Below are 10520 nucleotides of genomic sequence, written 5' to 3' on the forward strand. Positions count from 1 at the left end.
CTTCGCCGATGCATCCAAACCCCGTGATATGATACGCTCTATCACACATACCTACTTATTATGGCATTTCCATAGCCATTCTGAGATATATTGCCATGCAAGTTTCCACCGATTCATTTGTGACACACTTCATCATTGTCGTACTGCCTTGCATGATCATGTAGTTGACATCGTATTTGTGGCAAAGCCACCATGCATAATTTTTCATACATGTCACTCTTGATTCATTGCCCTTCCCGGTACACCGCCGGAGGCATTCATATAGATTCATATTTTGTTCTAGTATGGAGTTGTAATCATTGAGTTGTAAATAAATAGAAGTGTGATGATCATCATTAATAGAGCATTTTCCCAAATTAAAAAAAGTGGAAATGCCAAAAAAGGCCCAAAAACAAAATAAAAATAAATAAAAAGGGACAATGCTACTACCCTTTTTTCACACTTGTGCTTCAAAGTAGCACCATGATCTTTATGATAGAGAGTCTCTTGTTTTGTCACTTTCATATACTAGTGCGAATTTTTAATTATAGAACTTGGCTTGTATATTCCAACAATGGGCTTCCTCAAATGCCCTAGGTCTTCGTGAGCAAGCAAGTTGGATGCACACCCACTTAGTTTCTTTTGTTGAGCTTTCATACATTTATAGCTCTAGTGCATCCGTTGCATGGCAATCCCTACTCCATGCATTGACATCAATTGATGGGCATCTCCCTAACCCGTTGATCCGCCGCATCGATGTGAGACTTCCTCCTTTTTTGTCTTCTCCACATAACCCCCATCATCATATTCTATTCCACCCATAGTGCTATATCCATGGATCACGCTCATGTATTGCGTGAAAATTGAAAAATGTTTGAGATTACTAAAGTATGAAACAATTGCTTGGCTTGTCATCGGGGTTGTGCAAGATGAGAGCATTCTTGTGTGACGAAAATGGAGCATGACCAAACTATATGATTTTGTAGGGATGAACTTTCTTTGGCCATGTTATTTTGAGAAGACATGATTGCTTAGTTAGTATGCTTGAAGTATTATTATTTTTATGTCAATATTAAAATTTTGTCTTGAATCTTTCGGATATGAACATTCATGCCAGAATAAAGAAAATTACATTGAGAATTATGCTAGGTAGCATTCCACATCAAAAAATTTGTTTTCATCATTTACCTACTCGAGGACGAACAGGAATTAAGCTTGGGGATGCTTGATTCGTCTCCAATGTATCTATAATTTTTGATTGTTCCATGCTATTGTATTATCTGTTTTGGATGTTTAATGGGCTTTATTATACACTTTTATATTATTTTTATGACTAACCTACTAACCCAAGGCCTAGTGCAAATTGCTGTTTTTTTGCCTATTTCAGTGTTTTGTAGAAAAGGAATATCAAACGGAATCCAAACGGAATGAAACCTTTGGGAGAGTTATTTTTGGAACAAACATGATCCAGGGGACTTGGAGTAGACGTCAAGAAAGAAGCGAGGCGGCCACGAGGCAGGGTGGCGCGCCTGCCCCCCTGGGCGCGCCCCCACCCTCGTGGGCCCGTCGCAGCTCCACCGACTTACTTCTTCCTATTTCCATCGCCGCAACCCTCTATACCCAAGAAAGCCCATCTTGGGGCCTTTCCCGTAGATCCGCCGGAGGGGGAATCGATCACGGAGGGCTTCTACATCAACATCATAGCCTCTTCGATGATGTGTGAGTAGTTTACCACAGAACTTCGGGTCCATAGTTGTTAGCTAGATGGCTTCTTCTCTCTCTTTGGATCTCAATACAAAGTTCTCCTCGATATTCTTGGAGATCTATTCGATGTAATTCTTTTTGAAGTGTGTTTGTCAAGATCCGATGAACTGTGGGTTTATGATCGAGTTTATCTATGAACAATATTTGATTCTTCTCTGAAATCTTTTATGTATGATTTGTTATCTTTGCAAGTCTCTTCGAGTTATCAGTTTGGTTTGGCCTACTAGATTGATCTTTCTTGCAATGGGAGAAGTGCTTAGCTTTGGGTTCAATCTTGCGGTGTCCTTTCCCAGTGACAGCAGGGGCAGCAAGGCACGTATTGTATTGTTGCGATCGATGATAAAAAGATGGGGTTTGTATCATATTGCTTTAGTTTATCCCTCTACATCATGTCATCTTGCCTAATGCATTACTCTATTCTTATGAACTTAATACTCTAGATGCATGGTGTATAGCGGTCGATGTGTGGAGTAATAGGAGTAGATGCATAATGGTTTCAATCTACTTGTCGCAGACGTGATGCCTATATACATGATCATACCTAGATATTCTCATAACTATGCACTTTTCTATCAATTGCTCGACAGTAATTTGTTCACCCACCGTAATATTTATGCTATCTTGAGAAAAGCCACTAGTGAAACCTATGCCCCCCTGGTCTATCTTTTATCATACAAGTTTCCAATCTATTTTATTTTGCAATCTTTACTTTCAATCTATATCATAAAAATACCAAAAAAATTATCTTATTATCTCTATCAGATCTCACTCTCGTAAGTGACCATGAAGGGATTGACAACCCCTTTATCGCGTTGGTTGCGAGGTTCTTATTTGTTTGTGTAGGTACGAGGGACTTACGTGTAGTCTCCTACTGGATGGATACCTTGGTTCTCAAAAACTGAGGGAAATACTTATGCTACTTTGCTGCATCACCCTTTCCACTTCAAGGGAAAACCAACACAGTGCTCAAGAGGTAGCAAGTATTTGAGGCACTTCCGCTTCCAGTGACCATTTCCTTTCAAGTAGAAGCACTCAGTTTCACGCTTGGGTCTAGCTTTGGGCTTCTTCATGGGAGAGGCAACTTGCTTTCCATTCTTCTTGAAGTTCCCTTTATTTCTCTTTCCCTTTTTCTTGAAACTAGTGGCCCATAAACACTTGATGCTCTTTCTTGATTTCTACCTCCGCCGATTTCAGCATCGTGAAGAGCTCGGAAATCGTTTTAGTCATTCCTTGCATATTATAGTTCATCACAAAGTTCTGGTAGCTTGGTGATAGTGACAAGAGAAATATGTCAATCACTATCTTATCTCGAAGATTAACTCCCACTTGATTCAAGCGATTGTAGTACCCATACATTCTGAGCACATGCTCACTGGCTGAGCTATTCTCCTCCATCTTGTAGGCAAAGTACTTGTCAGAGGTCTCATACCTCTCGACACGGGCATGAGTTTGAAATACCAATTTCAGCTCTTGGAACATCTCATATGCTCCATGGCGTTCAAAACGTGTTTGAAGTCCCAGTTCTAAGCCATAAAGCATGGTGCACTAAACTATTAAGTAGTCATTATATCGAGCTTGCCAAATGTTGATAACGTCTGTATTTGCTGCTGCAATAGGTCTGTCACCTAGCAGTGCATCATGGACATAATTCTTCTATGAAGCAATGAGGATAATCCTCAGATCACGGACCTGGTCTGTATCATTGCTACTATCATCTTTCAACTTAGTTTTTCTCCAGGAACATATAAAAAGTATGGGGAAGCTATATTGCGAGCTATTGATCTACAACATGGATATGTGAAAACTATTAAGACTAAGGTCATGATAAATTTAAGTTCAATTAAACAAGGTACTAATGAACTCCCACTTAAATAAACATCCCTCAAGTTATCTAAGTGATACATGATCCAAATCAACTAACCCATGTCCGATCATCATGTGAGATGGGGTAGTCATCAATGGTGAACATCTCTATGTTGATCATATCTACTATATGACTCACGTTCGACCTTTCGGCCTCCAGTGTTCCGAGACCATGTCTGTACATGCTAGGCTCGTCAAGTTTAACCCAAGTATTCTGCATGTGCAAAACTGTCTTACACCCATTGTGTGTGAACGTAGAGTCTATCACACCCGATCATCACGTGGTGCTTCGAAACGACAAACTTTGGCAACGATGCATACTTGGGGAGAACACTTTTATCTTGAAATTTAGTGAAGGGGTCATCTTATAATGCTACCGCCATTCTATGAAAAATAAGATGCATAAAAGATAAGCATCATATGCAATCAAAATATGTGACATGATATGTCCATAATCTTCTTGTGCTTTTGATCTCCATCTCCAAAGTATCATCACGATCTCCATCGTCACCAGCTCGACACCTTGATCTCCATTGTAGCGCCAGGGTCATCTCGCCAACTATTGCTTCTGCAACTATTGCTAATGCATAGCGATAAAGTGAAGCAATTACATGGCGCTTGCATTTCATACAATAACGAGACAACCCTAAGGCTCCTGCTGGTTGTTTATATTACAAATCATGATCATCTCATACATCAACATATATCACATCATATCTTGACAATATCACATCACAAAATGCCCTGCAAAAACAAGTTAGACGTCCTCTACTTTGTTGTTGCAAGTTTTACGTGGCTGCTACGGGCTTCTAGCAAGAACTGTTCTTAACTACGCAAAAACCACAACGGTGATTCATTAAGTTTGTTGTTTTAACCTTCTTCAAGGAGCGGTTATAGTAAAATTCGATTCAACTAAAGTAGGAGAAACAGACACCCGCCAGCCACCTTTATGCAAAACTAGTTGCATGTCAGTCGGTGCAACCGGTCTCAAGTGCGTGGACATGTAAGGTTGGTCCGGGCCGCTTCATCCCACAATACCGCCGAACCAAAATAAGACGTTGGTGGTAAGCGGTATGACTATCACTGCCCACAACTCTTTGTGTTCTACTCGTTCATATCATCTACAGATAGACCTGGCTCGGATGCCACTGTTGGGAAACATTGCATGGAAAACAAAAAAAATTCTAGGCACACGCAAGATCTATCCATGGAGATGCAAAGCAACGAAAGGGGAGAGTGTGTCTACGTACCCACATAGACCGTAAGCGAAAGCGTTTGGTAACATGGTTGATGTAGTCAAACTTCTTAGCGCTCCAACTGATCGAGTACCGAACGTACGACACCTCTGCATTCAGCACACGTTCAGCTCGGTGACGTCCTCCGCCGTCTTGATTCAGCAAGACGGTGAGGTAGTGGATGAGTTCCGGCAGCATGACGGCGTGGTGATGGTGATGGTGAAGTTATCTCCGCAGGGCTTCGCCTAAGCACTACGAAAATATGACTGAGGGTGTAAACGGTGGAGGGGGGCGCCACACACGGCTAAGCAATTGTTGTGGTTGTGCTAGGCGCCCCCCTCCCACGTATATATTGGTGGGAGGAAGGAGGCAGCAGCTAGGAGGGGCCCCCAAGTAGGCCGAATCCTACTTGGGGTCCCTTCCCAAGTGGCGCCCCCTTACCATATTTGTAGGAGGGGGAAAGGAAAGGGGGAGAGGTAAGGAAGGGGGAGGCCGAATCCCCACCTTTCCTTTCTCCCACTTGGCCAGCTGCCATAGGGGGTGCGTCAGCCCTTTGTGAGATGGTGTGCTCCCCTCTAATGGCCCAATAGGCCCATTACTCTCCCGGGGTCCTCGGGCGTCTGGGCTATGTGACGTGGGCCGGACCGAGGGGCCGTTGAGGGAGTCCTGGATTAAGGGGTCCTCGGGCGTCCGGGCTATGTGACATGGGCCGGACCAAGGGGCCGTTGAGGGAGTCCTAGATTAAGGGGTCCTCGGGCGTCCGACCTGTATGACATGGCCCGGACTAATGGGCTATGAAGATACAAGACATAAGTCTCTCTCCCATGTCCGGATGGGACTCTCCTTGGCGTGGATGGCAAGCCTGGCGTTCGGATATGAAGATTCCTTTCTCTGTAACCGACTTTGTACAACCCTAGTCCCCTCTAGTGTCTATATAAACCGAAGGGTTTAGTCCATAGAGACAATCATAATCATACAGGCTAGACTTCTAGGGTTTAGCTACAATGATCTCGTGGTAGAGATCAACTCTTGTAATCTTCATACTCATCAATATCAATCAAGCAGGACGTAGGGTATTACCTCCATCAAGAGGGCTCGAACCTGGGTAAACATCGTGTCCCCTGTCTCTTGTTACCATCGATCCCAGATGCACAGTTCGGGACCCCCTACCCGAGATCCACCGGTTTTGACACTGACATTGCTGCTTTCATTGAGAGTTCCACTATGTCGCCATCAGAAGGTTTGATGGCACCCTCCATCATCTGCAACGCTGCGGCCCTAGGGGAGGTTTTTCTCCCCGGCCAGATCTTTGTATTCGGCAGCTTCGCTCTGCGGGCCAACTCGCTTGGCCTTCTAGAGAAGATCGACAGCTACGCCCCAGGTCACCATATTAGTTTTGGAAACTTGGATTATGTCACCGATATCCGAGGAGACTTGATCTTCCAAGGATTCACGATCCCAACCTCCGCTCTGGCCTGAGAGCCGGAGAGCCTCGCCAGGACCGAAGATGGGATTTCTAAACCCGCCGGACTATCTGTGGACACTAGGCCCAGTACTGGAGAGCCGGAGGAAGCAGTGTCACCGGCAACCATCAAAAAGCTAAACTTTTCCCCAGACACTGGCTCCGAACTCTCGGAGTCAGCATCATGTGAGCTCGGCCGAGGAATTCCCTTCCCGCCATACTCCATGGATTCTTTTCTCCCTCGACAAACCTCGTCTTTAAGCGAGGCTCTGGACTTGATGTGATCCCTCATGATTACAGAGGATCAACTTCCGAGCGACACCCAGACAGGACTAGGAGCTGAGAGCAGGGAATTTTACTCCCACCCACCACCCACTTCATCGCCACAGTCGAGGACTTAACTGACATGCTCGATTACGGCTTTGATGGCATCGACCATATGGATGACGATGCCAGAGAGGAGCAAGCCGAAAACCCGCCGTTTACCGGACGCTGGACAGCCACCTCTTCGTATGATGTGTACATGGTGGATACACCCAAGGAGGGTGACAGTGATAATGAGAAAAATCCAGTAGAGGATAAACCTCCCGAGATACAACCAAAGCGCCCACGGCACCGCTCTAAATCACGCTGCAACAAAGACAATAATACAAGCACGAGAGACAACAATACTCCGGATAATGCCGAAGACCAAGAAAACCCCGTCGAGCAAAACTTTGAACAAGACGATCGGGAGGATGGGCAAGTTAGCCCTGATGAACAAGTCATAAATGAAGACTCAGAGGACAGTAACTATCTTCCGCTCTTTGAGGATGAGGTGAGCCTCGGTAACGATGATTTTATCGTGCCTGAGGAACCTCTCGAGCAGGAGCGCTTTAAGTGCCGGCTAATAGCCACTGCAAGGAGCCTGAAAAAGAAGCAGCAGTAGCTTCAAGCTGATCAAGATCTGTTGAACGATAGATGGACTAATATCCTGGCAGCCGAGGTATACGGCCCTGAGTGCCCAACCAAAAGTTACCCGAAGCGCAAATTGCTACCTCAATTCGATGACGAGACACTTGAGCCTATACCATCAGCGTGTAATGCAGCTGATCGACCACCACGTGGCCGAGACAAAGGGGCAACTCAAGCTGAACACCAGCCCGTCCCACCTTGCTGTAAAGGCGGAGAAAAAACAGTTCGGGAATATACATATGACCTGCGGCAAGACCTGGACAGTAGAGCAGGATAGACCAGATCGATCTACGGATCATGGGGGCGCGCCCCCGGACGTCACGACAGCCATCTAGCCGAACGTGACAAGCATAATCACATCTAGGCCGAAAGCTGCAGATGGACTCCATTCGAACTACGTCGCGATCTGGACCGATATAGAGACGCCGCACACCCCCTTTGCTTCACTGATGAAGTAATGGAGCACGAATTCCTAGAAGGATTTAAACCCGTGAACATCGGATCGTATGATGGGACAACAAACCCCGATTATTCAATTGGCAGCTGGGAGGACGTGGAAGACGCCTTCCACGATAACTTTCAAGGTACATACGTCCGACCTCCGGATGCCGATGACCTAAGTCACATAGTCCAACAGCCAGGAGAGTCAGCAAGGAAATTCTGGACTAGGTTCTTAACTAAAAAGAACTAGATCATCGAATGTCCGGAAGCCGAAGCCCTAGCGGCCTTTAAACACAGCATCTGCGATGAATGGCTCGCCCGACACCTCGGCCAGGAAAAGCCGAAGTCCATGGCAGCCCTCACGGCACACATGACCCTCTTTTGCGCGGGCGAAGATAGCTGGCTAGCCCATAGTAATAACAATGCAAGCGAACCTGGCACCTCTGAAGCCAAAAATAGCAACGACAAGCCCCGACGCAATAGACACAAGCGTCGAAACAACGATAGCAACACCGATGACACAGCGGTTGTTGGGGAACGTAGTAATTTCAAAAAAAATTCCTACGCACACGCAAGATCATGGTGATGCATAGCAACGAGAGGGGAGAGTATGTCTACGTACCCTCGTAGACCGAAAGCGGAAGCGTTTACCAACACGGTTGATGTAGTCATTGATACGTCCATTTTGCATCATGCTTTTATATCGATATTTATTGCATTATGGGCTGTTATTACACATTATGTCACAATACTTATGCCTATTCTCTCTTATTTTACAAGGTTCACATAAAGAGGGAGAATGACGGCAGCTGGGATTCTGGGCTGGAAAAGGAGCAAATATTAGAGACCTATCTCCAAAAGTCCTTAAACTCCACGAAAGACGTTTTCCAAATATATAAAAAATACCGAGAGCAAGAACTTCACCAGGGGGCCACACCCTGCCCACGAGGGTGGGAGTGCTCCCTACCCCCTGGGCACGCCCCTACCTCGTGGGCCCCCTGGTGGCCCTCCGGTGACCATCTTCTTCTATATGAATTCTTTCGATGGAAAAAAAATAAGAAGTCATCTTCTCGGACGAAACTCTGGCGCCACGAGGCGGAACCTTGGCGGAACCAATCTAGGGCTCTGGCGGAGCTGTTCTGCCGGGGAAACTTCCCTCCCGGAGGGGGAAATAATCGCCATCGTCATCACCAACGCTCCTCTCATCGGGAGAGGGCAATCTCCATCAACATCTTCATCAGCACCATCTCCTCTCAAAACCCTAGTTCATATCTTGTATCCAATTCTTGTCTCCAAGTCCGGGATTGGTGCTAGTAGGTTGCTAGTAGTGTTAATTACTCCTTGTAGTTGATGCTAGTTGGTTTAATTGGTGGAAGATCATATGTTCAGATCCAATATGCATATTAATACCCCTCTAATTATGAACATGTTTATGCTTTGTGAGTAGTTACTTTTGTTCCTGAGGACATGGGAGAAGTCTTGCTATTAGTAGTCATGTGAATTTGGTATTCGTTCGATATTTTGATGAGATGTATGTTGTCTCTCCTCTAGTGGTGTTATGTGAACGTCGACTACATGACACTTCACCATTGTTTGGGCCTAGAGGAAGGCATTGGGGAGTAATAAGTAGATGATGGGTTGCTAGAGTGACAGAAGCTTAAACCCTAGTTTATGCGTTGCTTCGTAAGGGGCTGATTTGGATCCATATGTTTCATGCTATGGTTAGGTTTACCTTAATACTTTTGTTGTAGTTGCGGATGCTTGCAATAGAGGTTAATCATAAGTGTGATGCTTGTCCAAGTAAGGACAGTACCCAAGCACCGGTCCACCCACATACCAAACTATCAAAGTACCGAACGCGAATCATATGAGCGTGATGAAAACTAGCTTGACGATATTCCCATGTGTCCTCGGGAGCGCGTTTCTCTATATAAGAGTTTTTCCAGGCTTGTCCTTTTCTACAAAAAGGATTGGGCCACCTTGCTGCACTTTATTTACTTTTGTTACTTGTTGGTCGTTACAAATTATCCTATCACAAAACTATCTGTTACCACTTATTTCAGTACTTGCAGAGAATACCTTGCTGGAAACCGCTTATCATTTCCTTCTGCTCCTCGTTGGGTTCGACACTCTTACTTATCAAAAGGACTACGATAGATCCCCTATACTTGTGGGTCATCAAGACTCTTTTCTGGCGCCGTTGCTGGGGAGTGAAGCGCCTTTGGTAGGTGGAATTTGGTAAGGAAAAATTTATATAGTGTGCTGAAATTTACTGTCACTTGTTACTATGGAAAGTAATCCTCTGAGGGGCTTGTTCGGGGTATCTTCACCCCGACCAGTAGAGCAAAGAGTTGCTCCTCAACCTACTGAAAATGAAAATGAAAATAAAAATGTCTGCTTTGAAATTCCTTCGGGTATGATAGAAAAACTGCTAGCCAATCCCTTTTTAGAAGATGGAACAAAACATCCTGATGAGCAACTAATATATGTGGATGAAGTTTGTGGATTATTTAAGCTTGCAGGTGTACCCGGAGATGTTGTTAAGAAGAAGGTCTTCCCTTTATCTTTGAAGGGATACGCATCGACATGGTATAGGCTATGTGATGATATGGGGTCTTGGAATTACAAACGATTGAAATTGGAATTTCATCACAAGTTTTATGCTATGCATCTTGTTCATCGTGATCGCAATTACATATATAATTTTTGGCCTCGCGAAGGAGAAAGCATCGCTCAAGCTTGGGGGAGGCCTAAATCAATGTTATATTCATGCCCCAATCATGAGCTCTCGAGAAAAATGATTATTCAAAATTACTATGCTT

Source organism: Triticum urartu, chromosome 4, assembly GCF_003073215.2.
Source record: "Triticum urartu cultivar G1812 chromosome 4, Tu2.1, whole genome shotgun sequence".
Taxonomy (NCBI): Eukaryota; Viridiplantae; Streptophyta; class Magnoliopsida; order Poales; family Poaceae; genus Triticum; species Triticum urartu.